The 12,395-nt window shown below is 39.5% G+C and overlaps 1 protein-coding gene and 1 pseudogene across 1 annotated transcript in view; one reads left to right on the top strand and one right to left on the bottom strand.

Moving 5' to 3' along the window:
* Positions 1–12,395, top strand: part of Ntm (neurotrimin) — a 969,232-nt gene that overhangs the window by 322,109 nt on the left and 634,728 nt on the right. The gene's annotated exons all lie outside the window — the stretch shown is intronic.
* Positions 9,613–10,381, bottom strand: LOC121133509 (annotated as a pseudogene).

Genomic DNA, 12,395 nt, shown 5'->3' with positions numbered 1-12,395 from the left:
TTAGATACACAACAGATAAAGGAAAACTAATCAAAGTAACAACACAAAACAATATTTAAATCACAAGGACACCAGGAGAGAAACAAGAGACCAACAGAACAGATCACAACATGATGGTGAAAGCAAACCTTTAACTGTCAATAAATTACTGGTTATTAATGTATTCAATTATTCAATGAAAATACTTATAATGGCTGAATGGATTATATTAAAAAAACCATGACCCAACTGTATGCTACCTACAGGAGACTCTCTTTAGTTTTAAAGTCACATTAGTCAGTTAAAAGAGAAGGCAATGGACAAGTCTGTGCAAAGGCCATCTAAGGAGATCGAGAAAGAATCTCTGTGCCCATTGGAGGCAAGATAGGTTCTAAGTGAAAGACTTTCAGAAGATACAAAGGGAGCTGCTATCAAATTATAATGATCTCAGCTCTGGAAGAGAATATAACAATTATATATATGCACTCAGTATAAGAATGCCTTAGTGCCTAGGTAATCTATGGGGCCTTGGGTAATATTTATCCCTGACGTACAAATAGACTTTGAGTGCCCATGCCACAATATGGGAGGTTCTCTTAGCTGGGACTCTTGGGGGAGGGCCTAGGCCCTGCCCTGGTTGAAATGACAGTTACTAAACATCCACCATGGAGTGCTTCACCCTCTTGGTGATCGGAGTGGAGATTGGGTGGGGGAGGAGAGGAGGGAGTGGGAGCTGGGATTGACATGTGAAACAAGATTGTTTCTAGCCTAAATAAAAAAATGGAATTAAAAAATTAAAAAAAAGAATGCCTTGGTATATAAGGTAAATACTTGCGGAACTAAAAGGAGACAGCCATGTCATAATAGAAGGGGCCTTAAATGCCCCCTTTCAACAGCATGTAAGTCTCTTAAATAGACAGTTCAGTAAGGAACAATAGACTTGGGCAACACTATGAACTACATGGACCTTGGAGACATTAAAGGAGAGTTCACACAACAAGAGAAAGTACATTACTTTCAAATGTGCATGGAGCATTTTGAAACTAATGTAAAGCCACAAGGCAAGTCCTAACAAGTTCAGATTGGGATAATAACCAGTATGTTTTCCAACCACAGTAGCTTGAACCTGGAAGTCAACAGTAGAAGAAAATTCATAAATATGTGTAAATTAAATTACATGCTCCTGAACAACTAATGGGTCAGAGAAGAAATCAAAAGAAAAAAGTTTTATATCTTGAAATAAAAAGGAAAAACAAATTATGAATGGTAATAATAATTTTTACTTTAAAAATGTAATCTTTTTAACCGGCATATATGTATGTAAATATAGCATAATTATTAAAAATATATATCACACAAGGCTTTCTTTGCAGTAACACTAAACCATTGCTGACTACAATGCTTAAGAGCCTGGTGTGCTGGAACATGTCTTTAATCCTAGCACTAAGGAAGCAGAGGCAGGTGGATCTCTGTTGAATTTCAGGCCAGTCAGGGCAGTATAGTGAGAAAGAGAGAGAGAGAGAGAGAGAGAGAGAGAGAGAGAGAGAGAGAGAGAGAGAGAGAACTGTAAAGACCATGGTGTGACATAGATCACTTATTCCTTCTCTCTAGCTGGAGTATTCTCCTGTCTTTGTTCCTTTGACTTAAGGCTATGGTTGTACATTCCCAGCAACAGTGCTTTGTTTTCTACTCATATTTGCTAACATTTAAAATATTTTTGGCTCCCACCCTCTGCAAAGGCCTTACTAGATGATATTCTACATTATTTCAAAGAAAATGTCTCAAAGTAAAGGAGGGCACTTATGACACGCCATCGTTTACACCCTCCAAAGTGATGAAAAGCTGACTGTCCCTCAAGTTCAAGATGATAAGGATGCTTCTCTTAGTACTTCAGGAAATCTCATCCTGGACAGTGTCATCAAGCAAAAAAAAAAAAAAAAGAAATACATACATCCAAAACAGAAAGAAGTTCAGTTTTCTAGTTGTTTTGTTATGATCTTATAAACAGGAGACCTTAGTAGCCCAAGAAATAAACTATGCATAAACTCACTAATATTTCAATACAAAAAATATGCATTCCCTCTCATTTCCCCAAGTTAACAATGGACTTTCACAAAAGAAGTTAAAATAATCAATATAGGTAAATCCACTGAAGTGCAATGAACTCTAAATAATCTCAAGATGCAAACTGCCAAAAGCCAATAAGAAAACATGAGCACAACAGAAAATAAACAAAGACTCTTTAGAGCTAGAAAAAAATGCCCAAATGATCGAGAAACATAACGAGACTTAAAGGAATTTAAACTAATAAAATTGAGATGGGTCTCTTTCTGCCTCGCAAATTGCCATAGTCAGAAAAATTTTGACTCTACATCCTACCAGTGGGTAACCTAAAACCCTGCTGTAAGAGATGTAAGCTGAAAAGCAATTTGGCTGCATGCAATGAAGGTATTAAAATTCTAATGCTAAAAGTATTAGGAATATTTTTATACCTGTTGTTCCCATTTATAGGATTATCTCCTGGGGTGGTAAAAAAATAACTAAGTAAAACATTGTGTGTGTGTGTGTGTGTGTAAAAGGCTATTCATTGCAGTGTTCTACAAAACAGTAAAATGGTAGAAATAACCTAAATACTTATCAGTGAGAGAATGGTGCACATCTCTGTGTTTGTGAGAACTTTATCTGCAGGATGAATCAATCCTGAATAGAAAATTCTCGAAAAAATCACATCTGTTCTCAACCCCTGTAGAATTTTTTCTTGTCATGACTCCTTGAACAATGTAGCATGCCCACTCTGCACAGAATGAACACTGAATCAGGTTGATGAGTCATACAGGGACGGCTTGATGTGTCCCAGAGACTGTGACAATACTACACCACTTCATAGATAGGACCTGAGCATCCACAGTTCTGCATCAGATGTTGAGGTAAAGAAGAGACACACCAGGATATAACTGAAATGTACATGCTTTATTTAGACACGAAAATTTTGTTCACAACTCTTATGTAGTAAAAGTGATCTTCTACTCCAGTATACATCAGAGAACCAAACAAAAAAATCTTCACTTTGGGAAAGTTTACATTCTTGTGAAGTAGAAACATCCAGAAATCATAACATGTACAAGTGACAGAAAATTCTGGGTGATAGCACATGCTAAGAAAAGTGCCCCGAGAGATGATGGGAGTGGCCAGAATGGGGCTATGGAGGTGAGATTTCAAGTGGTTTGGGTTGTCCTTGCTCAGAGGGTATCATCTGAGCAGATGCACAGAAGGTGGAGTGAGCTTTGTGATGGAGCAAGTATTTTATGAAAGGAAAGTTGGAGACAGTCCTTTTTGCAGAGACGAGCATACAAACTCTATGTATAGACAGTAAGAAAGCTAGTGTCTTTGGTGCCGAAGAGTCACAGGAAGGTGGAGTGGAAGGAGAGTTATCTCACTGTACCGTGGATGACAGGAAGCCTCTGGTGACTTCTGAGTAGAGAGGGGTCCCTATGTGGTGATTTGAAAGACCCCCTCTAGTTGCTTTGAGATGCTGAGGTGGCAAGAATAGAGACAAGGAGGCTCATTGTGAATAGTAGAGGGTGAGGAAAGATCAATGCAGAGGTCAAAGCTTCTCTAAAACTTTAGTGTAAGGAAGAGGTAGGCAGCAAGGTAGACCTACCATTGAGGGGGCCATCTTTTGTTTCCCATCTTCATATCTACCCAAATAGGATATCTGGTTGCTTCTCTTTACTTCACTAGTCCAGTGGCTTTCAGAAGGTGACATACAGAGTGCCACCTACAGCTGGGAGGCTTGAGGGAAAGCAGATCCTTCAGGCCCACCTCAGGTATCAGTGAACCAGAAACTTGAGGGAGGGGGCCTGGCTGTCTGTGGCTTAGAAAACTGTGGAGTCACTAATGTTATACCCAGCCTCCAGGCCCAAGGTTGTGTGTGTAGGAAAGTCTTAATGAAGGCCATGGTGAGTTTCCTAGGATGAGTGATCACATCCCATGTCCCCACTAGAAACTCAAAAGAGACCAGTGTTTCCTCTTTCTAGAAATGTTTTCCATCCTAGCATGTTCAATGGATGTTTCTGGTTCAGAGTCTGGCTTCCTTCTCTCTAAGTCCCCCTTCTTTCTATGTGCCCCACTACTCAATCTTTCCAAACAAGAAATGTGAATAGCATTGCAGTTGAGCTCACATAAGCCCGGGCTCTTCTCTTTCTAACATTTGTTCCATTAATGAAGAAAGTGGCCTTCTTTTGGAAGAGGGATTCTGCTGTTAGCTATAGTGAGAACATCCTCTCAGAAACTTTTATAACAATATTTCTAATGTGTGTGTACATAAACATATAACATAGATAGAAATGATCATATGCACACACACACACACACACACACACACACACAAATATACCAACAAAAAACAAACCCACAAGCAATTGTCCATACATGGGGTGAGCGGCTTCTCTTTTCCTCTTTCTCATCCTCTTCTTCCCCATTGCCCTCCTCCTCCTACTTCTCCTCCTTGATTTCTTTCTCTTCCTCACCCCTTTTTCATTCCCCGCTACATTTTTCAAATCTCCTTTAGCAGGTAAGTTCCTCAGTTCATAGGAAAAATCATTGAGAAGGACTAAGGAAAAGAAGAATAGGAATCAAGGGAAAACAGAAGCAAGTGCACCAGCTTCTCCATGTGCTTTAGGCTTCTCAGTCTGACTGAAGGGCAGGAGCCACAGAGTGACAGAGTAGAAGCCAAGTTTGGAGATTTAAGGCACGTTCTTGGCTGCCTATGTGTCCTTGAGCATTTCTTTATGTTCCATTTCCGAGGCCAAGTGCTTCATTAGACCTACAGAGAGGCTGGGAAATTGAATCTCTTTGGGAAATCAAGGATGTCACACCTCACACTGGATATGTAATTATAAAGCAATGCAAATTTTTAGAGCAACAAAATGGAAAGTAGTTAAGCACTACTGCTAAATACAAAGCACACAATGCCATACATGCAAGTAGAAGAGAGCGATAAAAGATAACAAAAGAGAATTGTTTCCACTTAGCTGTGATAAAACTGTTTCTAACCATCTACTTCATTGTCCTCCTATCGGCATGACTCAGCCTACTCCATCTCGACTTAGTCCCAGCTATTAAGCAAAGTCCAAATGTTAAATGCCTCATTAACATTTCCTGCCACCAGGAACAATTGTGTCTCTAGTGATTTTCCTAACTTCTCCAGGCCAAATCATTCTTTTCTACTTTTTGAAATAAACAGTATCTGTAAAACTTTCCCCTCTTTCTTGTTTTTTTTTCTCACAAATATTTGTTTTATACTTCAAGTAGACAACAATTTCTTCCTTTTTTATTTAGCAGAAACTCCTTTCCTCTTATTTAAAGTTAAGTACACTGTGTCACAGTGTCTTAGTCCATTGTCTGTTGATATAACTGAATATGCCAGGCTAGATACGTAATAAAGAATGAATATTAGCTCAGCCCATGGCTCTGCTTAATGGAATGGTCATTCTCTAGATCAGTGGTTCTCAACCTGTGAATTGTGATTGTTTCGGGAGGTGGTCAAACAACCCTTTCACAGGGGTTACTTATCAGATAGTCTGCATATCAGATATTTACAATTTACATATAAAATTCATAACAGTAGCAATATTGCAGTCATGAAGTAGCAACAAAAGTAATTTTATGGTTGTGAGTCACCACAGCAGGAGGAATTGTATTTAAGGAGTGTAGCATTAGGAAGGTTAAGGACCACTGCTCTGGGGGATGCATCTCACTAAGGCCTCCTTCCTTCCTTCCTTCCTTCCTTCCTTCCTTCCTTCCTTCCTTCCTTCCTTCTTTCCTTCTTTCTTTCCTTCCTTCCTTCCTTCCTTCCTTCCTTCCTTCCTTCCTTCCTTCCTTCCTTCCTTCCTTTCTCTCTCTCTCTCTGGTTTTTCAAGACAGGGTTTCTCTGTATAGCTTTGTAGACCAGGATGGCCTTGAACTCACAGAGATCTGCCTGCCTCTGCCTCTTGAGTGCTGTGATTAAAGGTGTGTACCACCATTGCCTGGCTCCACTAAGGCTTTCTTGCTGGTAGGTACTCTGCATTTTCTAATCACTTCCCATATGTCCATATCTCCTTAAGATGATCACTTGAATGATTAAATTAAATTTGGGGGTGGGACATGAATATCCACAACATATCAGGCAATCATGTTTTTAGTTGTCTTGGGCAAATATCCAAGAGCGGAATACTTCTATCACTTGGAAACTCTATGTTTAGCTTTCAAAAAGCTGGAAATCTTTACCTAAATAACTGTCCTGTATTATTTTCACTTGAGGAGAAGAATGAAAGAAGACACTAGAAGATATAGAGACTGCTTACAATCATGGATAAGTGAAGTTGATTTGCAAATGGTTGCATTCATGAGCAAATAGCATATGTAATACAGCTTCCATCAAAACTCTGATGACATTCTTCACAGAAATAGAAACATGATACTAAAGTTAATGTAACAGCACAAAAGACCAGAGGTAGACAAAATTATCCTGAGCAAAAAGAACAGTTCTGGTGGTATCACAATACCTGACTTCAAAATATACCACCAAACCATAGTAACAAATACAACATAACACTTTTCATAAATAGAAACATAGATTAGTGGAAGCGAATACAGAACCCCAAAATAAATTCTACCATATATGAGTAACAGTGATTGCCTCCCATCTGCTGTCTGTCTCTTCACTCAGTTAATTGTTTCCTTTGCTGTCCAGAAACTTTTTAATTTCATGCAATTTCATCTGTCAATTTCTGGCTTCATTTTCAGGCAGACTGGAGCCCTTTGCAGAAACTCCTTGTCTTTGCCTATATGCTGAATATTTTCCTTTAACCATTTCAGATTTTCAGGTCTTACAAGGAAGTCATTGATCCATTCTGAATATTATTACTTTTGTACAGGATGAGAGATAGTTTCTTTCTTCTACATGTGGATATCCAGTTTTCCCCACACTGTTTGTGCAAGAGGTTGTCTTTCCTCCAAACTATATTTTACATCTTTGTAAAAAAGGTGGGTGGCTATAATTTTGTGGGTTTATTTTTGGTTCTTGTGTTCTCCTCTTTTAATCTATCTTTTTGTTTTTGAAATAATACCTTATGGTTTTTTTTTGTTGTTGTTTTTGTTACTATGGCTCTGTGGTATAGCTTGAAGTCAGTATTATGTGTGCATTCACCATTTTTGATTATTTTTTATTTTATTTTAGAAACAATCTTATTTTACATATCAATCCCCCATTCCCTTGCCCTCACATCCTCCAATGCTCCCCACTGACCCCCCAACCCACCTCACCTACTGCCCTAAAATATTGAGGCCTTCCACGGGGGGGGGGATCATCAAAGTCTGTCACATCATTTGTGGGAGGTCCTAGGCCCTCTTTCTTGTATTTGGACTGCAATAGTATATCTCCATAGGAAATGGGCTCCCAAAGTCCATTCATGCACTAGGGATAAACACTGGCTCCACTGTTAGTGGCCTCATAGACTGCCCAGGCCTCCTAACTGGCATCCACGCTCAGAGGGTTTGGTTCCATCAAATGATGGTTTCCCAGCTTTACGACTAGGGTCTCGGTGCTCTCACTAGGTCAAGTCAACTGGTTCTGTGGGTTTCTCCAGCATGGTATTGGTTCCTTTGCTCTTCCCTCCTTCCTCTCTACAACTGGATTCCAGGAGTATGGCTCAGTGTTTAGCTGTGGGTGCCTGCTTCTGTTTCAATCAGGTACTGGATGAAGGTTCTAGAATGGCAACCAAGGTAGTCATCAATCTCATTATAGGGGAAGGGCATCAAAGGCAACCTCTCCATTACTGACTAGATTCTTAGTTGGGATCATCCCTGTAGATCCCTGAATATTTCTGTAGTGACAGATTTCTCTCTAAGCCTATACTGGCTCCCTCTATCAAGGTATCTTCTTTCTTGTTTTCCTCTTTCTTCCCCTGTCTCAGTCTTTCTGATCTCTCATGTTCTCCTCTCCATTCCCCTTCTCCCTTTCTCTTTTTCCTATCTCCCCCTCCCAATTTGCTCAGTGGTTCTTGTCCCTTCCCCTTTTTTGGGGGTACTATGTGTTTTTCTCTTGGGGTCCTCCTTGTTTCCTAGTTTCTCTGGTGGTGTGGATTGTAGGCTGCAAGTCCTTTGCTGTATGTCTAATATGAGTGAGTACATACCATGCTTGTCTTTCTGTGATTGAGTTACCTCACTCAGGATGTTTTCTTCCAGTTTCATCCATTTGCCTGCAAATTTCAAGATTTCATTGTTTTTTTTTTCCCGCTGAGTAGTACTCCATTGTGTAAATGTACCAGTATTCACCATTTTAACATTATTAGTTCTGTTGATGTATGCATGCAAGTAGTTTTTCCATCTTATAGTATCTTACTTATTCTGTCTGTTCCTTTGGGTTTTTAATTCATTTCTTGTAAAGATCTTTTTGTGTCTTATATTTATTCCTGGGTATTTTATTTTTAAGAGCTATTGTACAGCATTGTTTAGTTGATTTTTTCATCGAATTCATTATTGGCTCATAAGTCATGTACTGATTTTTGTATATTAAATGGGTACCCTGCTACTTTTCTCAAGTAGTTACCAGCTTTAAGAATTTTCTGGTGCCCACTTTTTTCCAGAAAGGAGGAAGAGAGTCCTGAGTATGCCCCAGCTCCCAGGTCCTAGTCTCTGCCTTAGGTACATAGTTAGCATTACCATGCATTCAGTGAACAAGAGATTAACCTGAAATTTCATAGTACCAAAAGGAATACAATCATGCTCAGGTAGCATGCTAAAATTTCATTGTTTCTTATTGTTTCTCTGTCCGTCTATCATATTTTAGATATTTAGATATGATGTGTGGAAAATAAAATTTTGTCATAAATATTTTGATACTTATTTATAATTATCAAAGAAAAACCCAGGGGCTAGAAAGATGTCTCAGCAGTAAACAGCACTTGTTGATCTTTCAGAGGTCCTGGGTTTGGTTCCCAGCACTCATGTGATGACTTCTGACCTCCATGGAATAATATACATGCTCAGTACACATTCATGTACTCATCTATGCACTCAAAAATTAAAATAAATATTTTTAAATAAGAAAAATATTTTTCTGGTTCAATCATTAGTATCATATCATCTAGAAATAGAGTTAATTTTATTTGTTTTCTTTCTATTTTCATCCCTTTTATTTCTTTTGAAAGACTATAGTGAATAAGAGTGGAGACTGTAGATATCCTTGTCTTGATAGTAATTTTTGTATAAATTGAGTTTTTCCTCATGTAGTATATATAATGTTGGCTATCGATGCTATAGATTGTAACATGTAGCCTTTATTGTTTTTAGGAAAGTTTCTTCTATTCATCTTTGTTTCAAAACATTTCATGAAGGGATGTTGAATCTGTCTAAAACTTTTTCTGTATCAATGAGATGCTAAATGATTCCTGTCCTTGAGGGAATCTTTATGGTATGTTTACATAGATTGATTTCTTTGTCTTGAGTAATCCTAGCATCCCAGAATGAAGCTATCTTGTTCATGATGAATGATCTTTTAAATTTGTTGTTAAATTCAGTTTACATGTGTTTTAGGAAATTTTATATCCCTGATCATCAGGCAGAGTGACTTATAATTTTTTTGAAATTGTTGTACCCTTGCCTGGTTTTGGTATCAAGGTATTATCTACCTACTTCAGGTGACCTGTCTTCCTTTTCTCTCTTACGGAGTAGTTTGAGCAGCATTGGTGTTAGCTCTCCTCACCACCCCCTACCCAACCCCAAGACCTTGTAGAATCTTGCAGTGAATCCCTCTCAGCTTTGGTTTCAGTTGAGAGACTCTTCACTACCTCCTTACCATTGCTTATTACAGATGTTCTTACACTGTTTATAACATCAATGCTATTTAATTTTTTTAATCCAAAATGTGTTTATTGGGATGTTTCCTACTCATCTCGAATCAGGTGCTTTTCAGGGCTGCTTCCTCCTGAAGGAGCATCCTTCTGTCAGCCATACTTTTCTGTCTGTAGGCTGACAGAAGACAGTGGATCGTTTGTGCATGGCTAAAGACCGAGGCGATTTTATAGCATCCTGGGCATTTCACATCCATAAAGTAGGAATTGCAGCTCTGCACCAGGCTTTTTTTGGTGTGTTTCTTCTTTTCCTCTTCTGGAGAGGGATGAAGGAGTTCCTTTGAGAGAGGCATGTTCTCGTATGGAGGTCGTCACCGCTGGAAAGAGATGTTACTTAATTTTGATAGGTTGTATGCTACTAGAAAGTTACCTATTTCTTCTAAAATGGCTATTTGCTGGAAATTAGGGTTTCAAAGCATGCTCCACTGATCCTCCAAATGTTACTGATAGCTGTTGTAACATCTCTCTTTTCATCTCAAATTTTAATTAGGGTCTGCTCTTTCTTATTGCCTAAGAATTTGTCAGTCTTGTTTATCCTTTCAAAGAAGCCATGCTTAGTTTAATCAATCCTCTGCAATGCTCTTTTGTTTCCATTTTATTAATTTTTCTTCTAATCATTATCGTTTCTTTCATTCTACTGATTTGGGTTTTTGGCTTGTTCTTGTTTTCTAAGACCTTAAGATGAATCATTACATTATTTATTTGAGGCGTCTTCATTTTTTTTTAAGTTAGAGATTAATAGTTATCAACTAAAACCACTTTCATTAGATCTCACAAAGATCTGGTATATTGTATATTCACTTTCATTTTCTGATTTCTTCAGCATTTAATAGTGTGTTGTTCAGTGTCTATGAGTTCATATGCTTCCTGTAGTTCCTCTTTTTAATTTATAGATTTATTCCTTATTTATTATGTAGAATAATATAGATATTTTAATTTTCTTGAATTTATTAAGAGTTGAATTATGACTGATGAGCATAGGGGTCAAGACTGGGCTTGTTTAAACCACAGAAACAGCTAACCTGAACAAGGGGGAGCTCTTGAACCCCAGACTGATGGCTGGGGATCCAGCATGGGACTGATCCAGGCCCCCTGAATGTGGATGTCAGTGAGGAGGCCTGGGCAATCTATGGGGCCTTGGGTAGTAGATCACTATTTATCCCTGGCATACAAATGGACTTTGGGTGCACATCCCACAATGAGAGATTCTATCTCAGCCTGGACTCTTGGAGGAGAGCCTAAGCCCTGCCCTGGATGAAATGACAGACTATGGACACCCCAATGGAGGGCCTCACCCTCCCTGGGGAAAGGCGTGGGGATTGGGGGAGGGGAAGATGGGAGGGTTGGTGGGAGATTGTGGGAGGAGGGAAGGAAGAGGGAGAGGGAGCTGGGATTGACATGTGAAGAAACCTTGTTTCTAATTTAAATTTAAAAATAAAAAAAAGACAAAAAAAGAGTTGAATTACACAACAAGAGTGATAACATACCTGGTACTGGAAACTTAGCTCACTATGCAGTTTAGAGAAGTTGTGGTTGTTGGAGGAGAATCTACAACCACTAATTTACTAAAGGGCATAATCCCTAACAATAACCTATAGATATTTGTCCCTTTTATAACATAATTCTTTATTGATTATTTGATCATTTCACATCATGCACTCCAGTTCCACTCACCTCCCAGTCCCTGCATTTCTACTCCTCACCCCTACAGTATCCCCCCCAAAACAACCCCCCAAATTAATTAAAAACAAAACAAGATAAAACAAAGTCCATCTTTCTTCTCCATCTTTCCAACAGCTCTTCATTCATTCTTGTGGCATTGGGTGTTGCATTGTGTCATGCAGTATACCTTTTTTTCCCCAACTGGTCCCACCTGCGAAATGCTCATTGCAATCAGTCATTGGTCTGGTTCAAGCCTTCTGGCACACCATCATCACTGGACCTTCACCAAAACTCCTCTTGGACATCGTGCTGTTGCCAGGTCATGAAGATCCTGTGGCTATCATTCCACAGGACCAGTCCCTTCACATGCTCCAGCAGGTCATACATAGATAGGGTAGATGTTAGTGTGGGTCAACTCAAAGCCCAGGATCTGGATCTGGGTGGTACCTGAACTGGTTAGTCTGGGCCACTGGGACCATCATTTCTGGTGAGAGGTCGAGCCAGCTCTTCTAGGCCCATGCCATTGGGACTAGTTCTAGAATGCCCATGAGGGGAAGGGCCAGATCTCCAGATGCAGGACCAGCTATCCCAGGTCCAGGAGGTCCTCAAATTTCAATGCTCATGGTTCCTATGACCCTCTGTGGCAACACAGGCCATACACATCAACACAGACCCAGGCTGCAGCAGGAGCACAGACCCAGACATGGCCCTTGGCAGCAGCTTGGTCTTATACATCACCATGGCCCTGATGGCAGCACAGGTCATTCAAGTCAGTATGGCCCCGGTAGTAGCAAGGCTCTAAGACACCATAGACCCTGGGCATTCATGTGGCCATTGGTGGTACCATGGGCTATGGGT

This window comes from Mesocricetus auratus, unplaced genomic scaffold, assembly GCF_017639785.1.
Source record: "Mesocricetus auratus isolate SY011 unplaced genomic scaffold, BCM_Maur_2.0 Super-Scaffold_100022, whole genome shotgun sequence".
Taxonomy (NCBI): domain Eukaryota; kingdom Metazoa; phylum Chordata; class Mammalia; order Rodentia; family Cricetidae; genus Mesocricetus; species Mesocricetus auratus.
The sequence above is the reverse complement of the archived record's forward strand: the minus strand, read 5'-3'. Positions and strand labels throughout refer to the sequence as shown.